Source organism: Zonotrichia leucophrys, chromosome 1A, assembly GCF_028769735.1.
Source record: "Zonotrichia leucophrys gambelii isolate GWCS_2022_RI chromosome 1A, RI_Zleu_2.0, whole genome shotgun sequence".
NCBI lineage: Eukaryota > Metazoa > Chordata > Aves > Passeriformes > Passerellidae > Zonotrichia > Zonotrichia leucophrys.
The window spans coordinates 812,501-825,094 of NC_088170.1; the positions used below are offsets into that span (position 1 = coordinate 812,501).

A 12,594-nucleotide genomic window follows, 5' to 3' on the forward strand; every position below is an offset into this window, starting at 1 on the left:
CTGCACAAGGCTCGCTGCTGATGTGGGGAGCGCACCGAGCTCAGGGCAGCTTTGATCCCAACAGAAAGGTTTTAGGAATAGCAACAGATTGCCTGAAACTGCCAGGAAGAGCAGCAGCAGCAAAAGTCACTCCTGATTTGATCTGTGGGCTCAGCAGTGTTGATTGGTGTGGCTGCAAGTGACCTACAGATCTGCAGGGACTGCCCCTTAAAAGAAGTGCCCACTTTGGGCAAGGATGGAAGAGCATTATCATGTACCCTGACCTGGTCTTGTTCCTGAGAATGGCAAGAAGCCTAATTTCCTTCACAGAGTAACTGAAAGGATTGAGTAATGCCGTATTACACGGAGCAAGCCAAGTGCTGAGATGTCCTGACAGGAACATGGCTCCAGCCAGGTCCTGCAGGACAGTTCACAGCAAGGGTTAACCTTCTCCAGAACCACTGCAACTCCACTGCCATCGGTTTGTACAACTTCTTTCATCCTTCTCAGAGCTCTACATGGCACTGTAGGTTAGTTGGGGAGAGCCTGAATACATCAATGCTGAACATTATGTGCAAGAGTGAGGAAAAGAAGATTTTACAAGCATCCCAAACATACCACTTTGAATGACCACTGCCATGAGGTTTAAACAGGACACAGGGCAACTGGGCCTTGGAGTCTGAGATATTCTTCAAAACTCTCACATAAGAAACATATTGATCCTGGCAGCCTTTAGAAGTGTAATGTGACACCTTTCAATCAACAACAGTGAACATTCAAACAATAATATAATAATAAAAAAAGAAGGATGTAGGTTTGAAACACAGAACGGCACTGAAAATAGATTTCAATTTTGGATTTGGGTCTGCTGTAAACAAACACAGCAAAGATTTCTAGGAAAAAGAGAACAAGGTGGACAAATGTGAAACATTCAGTCTTTAAATAGAAATAAACAGCCAGCAATAGATGGTCAGATCCTTGTGTGCTTAACCCTATTCTCTCCATGCAAAGTGTGATTCAGCTGCAGAATAAGGTGTCATTTAATGTAACAGCATCAAAACTGCCTCTGAAAAACAAAATGATGTGTGAGGTACTTGAACTGCCTGTCAGGCAGCCCTATCCAACTAATGCTGAGCATCTTCTTATCCCATTGACTTCTCCCAGCACGGGGGCTGGCAATCCACCAGCAGTGTGCTGACACACAGGATCAGGCAGCACCCAAGGAAAGAGCAGCAAAGTGCAGAAAATGGCTTTGAACCTGTGAACCCAGTTCAGTGTAAATCCTGTGTTGACATCACTGATCATAGAAGTCACTAGTGGCCAACTGAAAGCCAGATCTAAAGATTGGTGTGTTAGCTTTTTTTTTTGTTTTCACATACTGTATACATTTCTATGGAAGGCTAAATATAGCCTGTTCCTTTCAGGCCCATCTGAAAAAGGAGACCCAGTTTAAAATTCAGAAGTAAGCTTTTAACCTGGCACATTTTTGTCCTTTGGAGCTTACAGTGTAGTTTTGCTTAATCTACCTGGAGGTTTCATCATTGCCTAGATAATCCTGTGTGGAGCAGCCTCCAGACCCCAGGAATTCAGAGAAACTGGGAGCAGGGTTGTGGCCCTGGATGTGCCATGGCAGAGTCACAACAGCAGCTCTGTATGTGCTCCTGGTGTGTCTAACACCAGCTCTCCATTTTACACAGAAAACTCCCAAGGAGCTCCTCCAGCTCCTTGGATGGATGAAACAGCTCAGAGAGAGTTAGTTCCCCACAATTACAGAGCTCTAGCTGATATTGCAGGTGTGTGGCACAAATGGAATTCAATTGGATTTCTGTACATTCAGCATCTCAAGGTTTGGGAGCCTGAATATCAACCTTTTCTCCACAACAATCCCATCCAAAGCACTGTGCCATAGGAGGTCAAAACACTGGGCATAAACTTGCAATATGAATGCTGTTATTCCTTCCCTTTTTCTTTTCTAAGTTAACAGAACTGTTTGTGCAAACCAGCGCTGCAAGGCTGGACACTCAGCGTGTTTCTTTCTCTGGCATCCTGAGTGTCTGGCACAGACTGTGTGACCCAGGGTCTGTCTGAGATCATCCACACCATTCCCCTGCAATAGCACCTGCGCCCTCGTGGCCCTGAACGGCTCTCACAACACAAATTTACAAATGGCTTTTGAAAATTACCCAAACACCCTTCCCATGAGCAAAATCTGCTGCGACACAACCGCCTGGCCTTGGTTTTATTATGATTATTACCACTCCCAGCCTTTGGGGAGCTTTGTGTGTGTCAGCACATTTCTTCAGCGTCTCTGATAGCCTTCAATCTTCCTGCCTTTTATACCTTTGAACCAGTTGCAAAAGCAAGAAAAACCACACAAACCATGGGTTTGCTCAGGACACAAGGAAATCCACGCATCCAACTGAAGTTTAATGCTCTCCAACTCCACTCCTCCCTGTCTTGCCCCTGCCCCCCAGGGGAGGTGGGAGGAATGGTTTAAATCAATAACCAAAGGCTCCAGTTTTACAAACCCCTGAGCCATCAGAGGCCTTGGTGCACCAGCCCCAGTCTCCCCCAGCCTGCACACACGTAACACATATAGAAAAGAAAGGCTGGCAGCCTGGCATTAACAATGTTCATTCAGTGCTCTTTACTTAAAGGCAAAAACAATTAAGTGAAACCTTGAAGTAATCTCATTCTGCCTATTTAGCCTCTTCATCCCTCAATGTGTGGTTAGTAAGTGTTGCAATCAGGGGCTAAGGCCTGCTATCATTCGGCCTTAATTAAAAAAGACACAAGCAGTGGAGCTGTGAATTAGAAATGTAACAACGCACTACCCCTGATTAATTCGAGGCTCATGTTGGATTAATAACTCCAAACAAAGAACAAAAGGAAATTGTTATGCGAATTGCAGCCCTCCCAGGCCAGACAAAGGTCAAATCACAGGATTTCAATTTCATCCGGAGTCGCTTAATCAACTCCCTCGGAAGGAAGACCATATGCAGCCCTGAAAGCTCCCCATTGTAGTGCTGTTGTCACTGGACCTGAGAGACAGCACACAGATAATCCCAGCTATTCCCATCTTTTCTCCTTCTTGTCTGCTCCTTTTCTTTTTTTTGTTTCTTTTTTATTTTGCTTTTTTTTTTTTCTTTTTCCCCATTATGACAAAAGCCCTTCATTAGGGCTAATGATTCAGGAATAATCTGAAGCCAGGACAGGATGGTATCTGTGGGAAAGTGGCTTTTGTGGCTGCTGCCCCATGGCAGCGCCCTGGCTCTCAGTGCCCATGCAGCTGCAGGGGCAGCCCCTCATTTTGGGGGGGAGTAACAACTGCTGTGCTTCCTTGCACACCACACAGTCACTTACCCCAAACCTGGGGTGTAAAACAGGGTGTTTGGGACACCCTCAGTGTGCTGCCTACATCTTCATGCAAAGATCTTTTGGGGATGTTAGGTGAGAAAGGATATTACCAGTCTGAAACCCCATCTCCGACCAAAACTAAGCCACAAAGAATAAAATCCCATATTTTCTTGCTGTTGACACTCCCAGTGAAATGATGATGGAGCAGAACAGCCCTCAGTTTTTATGACCTTGGATATAGTTAGCAGGAGCAGGGCATGTGCCCCTGTTCCCATGGAACATGACTTCTCACATGGCAGAGCATTTTATAAGGACTCCACAGTTATTCTGTATTTTAAAAAAAGGAAAGTTTGGGTCTGCTTGGGAATCTGGCACCTCATGCCAAGAGCAATGCTTTAGAAATGAAAGAAGAGCAAGGGAGAAGCTTCAGGGGGTCCATGCCACCCTCAGTGCCTTCTGGAAGGGCTCAGCCCAGGAGCACCAGCTTGCCCAAGAGCTGCCAGCAGCCTGGAAGGGCAGGTACCCCTCTCAGCTAGATCCCTATTGTTTGCACACAGCTCAAAAGGCAGCCTGGAATGTCTCAGGGTTTGGCTCATTGGGGTTTTGTTGTTTATTCTGTAACAAGAACACAGTTTGGGACCAAATTATTGTCCCCAGGAGCTGGCTGCAGCAAGAGGCCAGGAGCCATCACACTCCCCACCTTGACCTAGACCTCCTGCTTAGCTCTAACAAACCTCTCCTGATCTACATGGACATGAGATACAAAGGCTCAAGCAACAGTTCTCCTCTAATCTTAAATTCTGGTTCAGACAATATTCTGTGTATGAGCTCCGTGCTGTAGGATTGCTGACAAATGCACCAGGACTCTGAGCTGGCCTTCCCAAGAGACACCCAAAGCCCAAAGAAACCCCACAAACCCTGGCACTAGCACCTGGCACTGCATCAGCAGCTTCCAAACTTGCAGGCACTGCAGAGCAGGGGTTATGGCTGGGATGCTACAACGCCTGGGGAATGCAGGTTCTGTGGAGATCTCTTACCTGTGCTGGGTGCTGGATGAGCCTGCAGGTCGCTGGGTGAACTCAAAGCAGATCCTGTTGTGACTCTCAGCTTGGGATCATCTCCACTCAGTTCTGTCACAGGCTGCACTGGGTCCTCTTGCCAAGGGGCTGCTCACACAATTGTGCTTCTGAATTAGCTGTTGGAGGGGAAGAAGCGGTTTGTGAATTGCCCTTTCCCACTCAGAAATATTCCAGTTTTTAATATTAACCCAATACATGACTATTCAACTTCTCTGATGCTTTCCTTTCAAGTATCCATACTCTCATGCTTTACATATTGATTTCTTAGCATGCAACCAAAAATTAAGATGAAATACCTACTGTGCCATGGAAAAAGAGAGTCATATACTCAGAAACCCTTTTGCCTGTGTTATACCAAGCTATTAAATCCAAATTACACAGAATGCAAATTCTGTTAGAAATGAATCTTTCAAGCATTCCACCAGCTCCAAAATGTATTCAAAAAATAAGTTTTGAAATCTGTTACTATTAGAAGCTCAGCAACGAATTAACTTCCATGCACTACCAGCTATTTTAGCTACTTGCACTCTTCAGCACGAAAGTAAAATGCAAGTTTTAAGTATGTAGCTCCAAAAGTTTAGCCCATGTATTCATCTGTCAAGAAGGAAACGGATGCACATATCCCAGTAAGAGCAGCAGGGTGACACAATTTCCCTTCCCATTCATGTTGAAAGCCAGTTTAGTGTCGCAGATATCTTCTCATGAAAAATCCTTTCCTTAGGATTTTTCCTCCTGAGAAGCTGAGAGACCTCAGGAACAAAATGTAAACATTGATTATCTGCTGCTGTGGGATGCAACAGGTAAATATTTGATTGGCCCATGTTGGATGTTTATAATTAACGGCCAATCACAGTCAGCTGGCTCGGACAGAGAGTCCAAGACAGAACCTTTGTTATCATTCTTTGCTTTCTATTCTATTCTTAGCTAGCCTTCTGATGAAACCTTTTCTTCTATTCTTTTAGTGTAGTTTTAATGTAATATATATCATAATAAATCAGCCTTCTGAAACATGGAGTCAGATCCTCATCTCTTCCCTCACCCGAAAACCCCTGTGGACACTGTCACAGGTCAGCTTGCAGCCTTCAGTCCAAAGGGAGAAGGACTGGGCACACATTTCTCATGTTTTCTGATTACTAAAGAGAAAATCAGTTTCTTCTCCAAGAGTGAAAGAATCACAGAACCATTCAGGTTGGAAAAGACCTCCGAGATCAAATCCAGCCTTTAATCACCACTTGTCAACTCGACCATGGCATTAAGTGCCACATGCAGTCATTTCTTGAACACCCTCCAGAGACCTTGACTCTGCCACCTCCTTGGGCACTTGGGCAGCCCATTCCAATGCTTAACAGCCCTTTCTGTCAGGACATTCCTCCTGGCGTCCCACCTGGACCTCCCTTGGTGCAGCCTAAAGCCACGTCCTCTTGTCCTGGGAGAAGAGGCTGACCCCAGCTGGCTGTATCTTCCCATCAGGGAGTTTCAAGAATTATAAAGTCCCTGTGAGCCTCCTTTTCTCCAAGATAAACAACCCCAGCAGCTCCTCACAGGCCTTGCTGTCTGGATAGCACACTCAGGAGTTGTTCAGGCTCTCACTTCACTCCCCAGCTCTCTGAGATGACATTCCTCCTCTCAACACAGGAGATGCCACCTCTCACTTACCAGCCAGTTGTTTGCAAATAAACAAAATAAATTAAAAAGTGTGCAGATGAAAGCTGATGTGCTAAAAAAATAGCTCAGCGCAGTGATGAAATGCATCCGCTGCTGCTGTAATGCTACAAAACCAAAACAAAAAAAACTCCAAAAAACTCCCAAAACCCCCCCCAAAAAAACAAACAAAAAAAACCCCAAAGCCCAAAAACCATAACCCCCCGCAACAACAAAACCAATACCAAAAAAAACACCTCAGGATAGTTTTCTTCTGCTTTCTACAGACAGATTTGGGGGCATCTGCTCTCTCCCAGCCCAAATGCCAGCACAGGCCAGGCATGCAAGGGTTCCTACAGCCCACATCAGATGATAACCTACAAAGCTACTGAGGATGAGGAGGAAAACAATTTATTTAACTGGCTGCAGACCCTACTAGCTCCACTATTAAGTTTGGCATATGCTCAGTCTTGACATCAAACTTTGCCCATCCTCATAACTCCTGCAAACACCACAGTGAAAAACAGCTTCCAAGGGGCTGCACTGGATGGCACAGGCACAGCCTAAAACAGCAGGCTGCCCTAAATTCCTGTGCAATCCCCCAAAACTGAGCGTTCCTGGAGCCCATCCCACTCTCCTCGCTCCTCTCAGCTATCTCTGAAACCTTATGGATTTTTAGAAATCCCAAAGCACCCACAACACTGGGCACTGAAAGCCGCCCTCAGCTTGACTTGCTCTTTCCTTTGTGGCAATAATCTCAGAGCTGTGCACCTGTATCTTTAAGCAAATAAACCAAAACATTTCCCTGATTTTACTTGACATTTTTTCTTATCCTTTCCCTTTACGTAGGAGCTGCCTCTTTCTCTTCCTTTTCCCTCAAACCAGGCACCAGTGAGAAACATTCCTCCTCTGTAGCTCTTCCCAAGTGTGAAAGAGCTTTCACATATCTTTACCTCACTGACCCTTCATCTCCTTTCGAATCACAGATAAGAAACAACATTTCCTTATCTTGCTAAGAACTGGGAACACTTTCCACTTCTATTACAGTGTTTGCCACCCCTATTAAACACACTGAGAGCCTGCATGAAAAAAAATTATGCATAAATCTGGTAGTTCTCTGATAGATTCCAAGCAAGCAGTTTTTCAGTGGATAGCACTCCAAACCGTACTGCGAGCAAGCAGCTGTGTCAAAAGATTAAATATGATGGGGTGTGCAGAGAAAGCCAGTAATGTCAAGCCCATTTGTCTCTCCCAAAGAAAACCAAGCCGACCAACCAAAGATAATGTGGGTTCTTCTATTCACCTTACCAAAATGCCACTTCCACTGGAAGGTTAAAATCATGGCACAGCAAATTAGGTTTTACACCTGGATAATTTTTCCCAAGAAGTCCAGCAGCTTTGTTTAAGCTCAACTTAAAGGACTGCACACCATTTCTAAGTGTTGCTGGGTAGCTGCTGCTCTCCCTCTTAGAGGTGCAAGATATAATTTCCTTGAAAGATACAGCTTTCCTTCCAAGACGCAAAAATATTTCATGAAACACGTTCTTTTTAATTTTCATTTTTGGCCAGCTTTAGTGGTAATTATGGGGATTGCCAATTATTGTTATAAATCTAGAAACACTGCAGTAACTTCCTTGTAAAAGAATTTATAATATACTTTAACAAAGTTATCAGGAATCTTATCTAATTCTTCATTGCTCTGATGAGATATTGCATAAAGGAGCAAGACTAAGAGTCTATTCATGTTGTATAAGCCTGGAAAGAGGTTCCAGAAGCTTAAAAGAACTGGATCCCATAAATAATTTCACCTTTGCCTTTCTTTTTTTTTAAATTTCCTTGTGAAATCTGTCTCCTTTGCTTTGATGCCTTTGATTGAAAGGCATTGTGTAAATGACTCTCGTTTGCACAGCTCTGAAACAGGAGCACCAACAAAAGCCAAAACATACAATTTGGTGTCTTTGCCTGCTGACTAAACACTTTTCCTTGGATCTCCCTTTGCTTGGAGGGTAAATTGTTAGTTTCAAAGCTGAATGACTGCTTCAGTGAGTTGGGTAGCAGACTATTGGTACAGTGTGATAATTAAGGGATCTTAGTTCTTAAACAATGCTGATAAAACAGAAATCCCTCTCCCTTTTTTCTGGATTACCTTTAGAACTGAAATCAGAGCATGTAAAATGAATAATAATTTGCACCTTCTGTGAATGATAAAAGATTGAATCAAATTTTAACTAGAGTCTATTTGTAAATCCCTCAGGATGACATAATTACTATTCAACACATACCTTAATTAGCTGTACACATCTATTTCATAGTATTTAACAGGTTTAAACAGCTCCTATTGTCTGCTGAATGGATGTTCCATTCTTATCAAAATGGAAACTATTCTGAATTTCCTCAGCTGGAGGAAACTTGCTCACAGAAGTTAAGAAATGATCTGGAAATTACTGTTCATATAGTCAAATCGGTTTTGGTTGGGTTTGTTTATTTTTCATTTTTAAGGTTGTTTCAAATTCACCAATGGTACAAAGAATGGCATTGTACTGGTGTAAATTATTGTTGTTTTTGGTTCTTTCCTTTTGATGAGAAAAGGTCATAGTTGCATTGTCTGGGGAAAAGAAAAATCTATTCAAACTTTTGCATAGAATTTGAAACTAATACCAGGCTAGGCAAGGACATGATTTCTTCTCCTGGTTTGGATTACAGCACGGCCTCACCTCTAGAAAGCAGAGAAAATAAACAACCTGGGGAGAAGGTCTGAAAGATATTGTACCCCTCCCAAATACCAAAAAGCCATCAGACCAGACCTAGTCCTAAGATTTACCATAACAATAATGCTTAGAAACATACAAACAATGCCTCCCAATGCCTTGGAGATCCTTTTATCATTCTCTTACTTCTCCAGGCTGCCCCCATGTCGTATTTTCAAGTTTTTCACCGCAATTCCTTGTAGCAAAAATGTATTTTTTAGTGAGTGGAGGTAGAGATTCCTTCACATTCATATTATCTCATAACAGGGCTCTGCAAGACTTGTTACATATTGTAAGCTTCCTGATAAAATTGCAGACATTGTGTTGGGAAGATAATTGGTTCTGCCCCTGAAACAGAATGAAGTCAAAGTCAAATAAATAAAAACAAACAAAATAAGACCAAACTTATTCAGTTGGGAATGCTTCTTCCTTCATAATCATGTTTCTTCTTCTGTGTATGATGAAACTAAATGCCCAATCATTGAAAATTAAAAATATAAAAATCACTCAAATGAATCAATCTGATCCCTTGTCTTTCTCAGCAGATTTGGGGATGGAGAAGGAAAAAGAAAAGGGTTTTATGTGGTATATGTGCCAAGGTCTTTTAAACTTTACCAGCACCTCTTTTTGAGCCTGAGTTTCCACCCTGCCTGGCGGCGGTGGTCACTTGCTTGGTACTGGAAAAGTGGCAAATCACAGGGGGAAAAGGGTGCAAAATGCACTCACTGTGCAGCATTAATTAGTGCTGGATACTCTCTAATTACCCAGAGCACTGCTGATAAAAATAATCATATTACTGATAAATACTGTTCAGATTACTGATAAAAATAATTTTATTTATTATTATCATTATATAGTATCATATATTTAAGATCATAATATAATTAATATATATTAATAGATTAATATAAGTCTATAATTATATATTACATATTGATGTAATATATAGTATTGCATATTATATTAATATAGAATATAATCAATACTATACAATATGATGATGATTATTATGCATATCCTATTGGAAAGATTATTATTATTATTATTATTATTATTATTATTATTATTATTATTATTATTATTATTATTATTACTATTATTATACATACCCTATTGGAAAGAGAAGTAGTTCGAGCTCAGCCAGCTACAGAGGAAAAAGCTACAGGAGGCCAAAGAAGGATTTCCAATTCTCTTGCACTTAAAATACATAATCTGTAAGGAAACATGCATTTTAATGGAGCACTGTATAGAAGAACTTTGGGAGAGTGCAAAAAGCCTGACAGGAGATCCAGGCAGCAAAACCATGAGATTTTGAGCATCATAAAAAGGGAGGTGGTACCAGCCCATACAGACCACCCAGTATATTCCATCCCTAGCTGAATCCTGCTGTCCTACAATATGACACTGGATTATTTATTATTTGCATCATATATTATTTGCATTGCAGTATCCCCAGCAAGGCCTCCAGGAAGCCCCACAGGAGTATTTTCATGTTTGGTTGATTAGTTTTGCATCTGCATAAAAATATTTGCCTCGTTGCCTGAAACCTCGACTTCAGCATGGAAATGCACAAAAAGCAGGAAATAAATCTGATCTTTCTGCCTTCAGCTCCAAGCTGATCAATGCTTAAAACAATTTACTCACAATAATTAAAGATGAAGTTGTTAATACAAAGAATGTCTTAAAATTGCATTTGGTGTGTCAGATTTCTGGAAGCTCCTCTGAGTTCTGCTGGAGCCCCAAGTAACTGCAAACCTGTTGAGCAGTGAGCACAGGCATCTGAGCCAAAAACTCACTTACTCCTCCAAATAGCCCTTCCGAATCTTAATTCCTGTGTCTGTGCAATACCTGGCTATGAAAATCACCTGTGATGATGCCCGCTGTACATGGCTGTGGTTTCACCACGAAGGCAGGAACATTTACTTGTGAAACTCACTCTGTGGGCAGCACTTAAAAAAATAAATATATGTATATGCATCTCCAGAAGAAAGCAAACTTGACAGAAACATCAAGTTTGCTGTGCTGTGTTTTCTAAACACACAATATTGTAGGCAGACACATTGTCCCTACACAATACACTTTGGCACAATCACAGTTCATTCTTGTGTAAATAATTGGGGATAGCATTAGAAAAATTGCAAATATGGCACTCAATTTTATTAAGAAAACAACTGATGCAATAGCAGCTATTGCAAAAAATGTGATGGTAAATAGGCTGGGGAGTTTACCAAATTTCTCCTTGGGCCTTTCTGATAGTTAATAAAGATATTTTATTGAAGCCATACAGTCAGGCTGAAGGAGGCTCTACATCCCACAGCAGGAAAGGTAGATACAAATAAGTCAGCTAATTTGGCTTTATTAATTCATTTGAGGGAATCCAAAAAAAGAATTTCTGAATTTTGATTATTGTGGACCTGGAATAACACCAGTGGATGCAGAAATCTGTCAAACATGGAAGAAAGGATGGAATAGAACAACTTTTACCACCCATTTGTTCAGTGAGCTTGAGCTGATGAGCATTGCTTTATTCTCAACAAATTAAAAACACCCACAAGCCATGCAGTGGGAAAACATGAATGGCATGTTTGGGCTCTGCCAAGTAGAATATAGCTGGAAAAAAATTTGGTCCTAAGTCCCAAAGTATAGCAGATCTGTGCCCTGATTAGCTCACATTCATCCAAACCTCCTTCTGTGCCCTGTGCTTAGATTAGGTTGTGCACACAACCTATTTTCTATTTATGCAACATCTGCTCTGCTTTGAGATTGTGAGCAAGAACATTTCCAGGCTCCAAAGCAGGATGAGATTACAGACTGGCAAACTGAGCTGGATAAAACAAGGCCAGAGACACAAAGATTTAGGTTCAACTCCGATTATTTAAGATTCCAAAAATGTCTCTATTTCACATTAACATAAGTGATTTCCCATATTTATACCTCCTTCCAGTTTTGAGAAGGAAGAGAAACAGAGTGCTTAATTAGTAGAAGTTCATCTAGTGCTGTTCTTTCACATGACCAGAGTGACAAATCTTGTGGCCATCATGTGTAGTGCCATAATTAAACCTTCAGCCCTGATTATTCAGGCCTTGGAGAGTCATCCAAGCCCTGTCATGCACACACAGTGATGTCCTCCTACCACTGGGATGGAGAGGGGAGTACAGGAGGAGAGGAGGAGATCTTTCTCCCTTGATGCCTGCATGAAAAATGTTCATCTTGTGGGAGCACTGAGGGGCTGTGAGAGGGGAGGAGTGATGCTGAAGCAGGGGAGATGGCAGGGAAACACAGGTAACACAGGGTCCCCTGCAGAAGAACAGCTTAAAATAAGAAGAAGAGTGCATTTTTTTTTTTTCCTAAAAAGCAACCAGCAAAATTTCTGTTCAAATCTGCAGTAAAATTAACAGTGGTTCCTGTGAAAGCCACCTCTGCGAGCAGCAAGGCCAGGGCTTGGTCTGCAGCAGCAACAGCCATCATGCATGGAAAGTTTGTTCTAATTTTTTCTAATTTCTAATCTGCTGAATTTGTTTTAATTAAACAGGAGGTTAAACATCTGACCAACCTCAGGGTGACTACCAGGAGCACGGAGCTGCTCCTGCCTTCCTGCTGGACTGGGCTTTCCTGCCTGCATCCCACACTCCCTGGCAAGGTACAGGTGAGCAGAGATACAGGTGAGCAGAGATGCTGCTGCTGCTGCTGCTGGGCTGTGAGGTTTAACAGCCCCACTGATGCTCTGGGAGCCCATGAGCCCACAAAAATCCCCACCCCAGCTCAGATTCCCAGGCTGGTCAGAAAGATAC

The 12,594-nt window shown here is 42.2% G+C and overlaps 1 protein-coding gene across 3 annotated transcripts in view; it reads right to left on the reverse strand.

The window, feature by feature from the left end:
* SOX5 (SRY-box transcription factor 5) overlaps nucleotides 1–12,594 on the reverse strand; it is a 592,640-nt gene that overhangs the window by 311,389 nt on the left and 268,657 nt on the right. For all 3 annotated transcript variants that reach the window (XM_064734430.1, XM_064734449.1, XM_064734440.1), the window contains one exon: nucleotides 4,374–4,531. The gene's annotated coding sequence lies outside the window, so the exon portion shown is untranslated. The remainder of the gene's footprint in view (nucleotides 1–4,373; nucleotides 4,532–12,594) is intronic.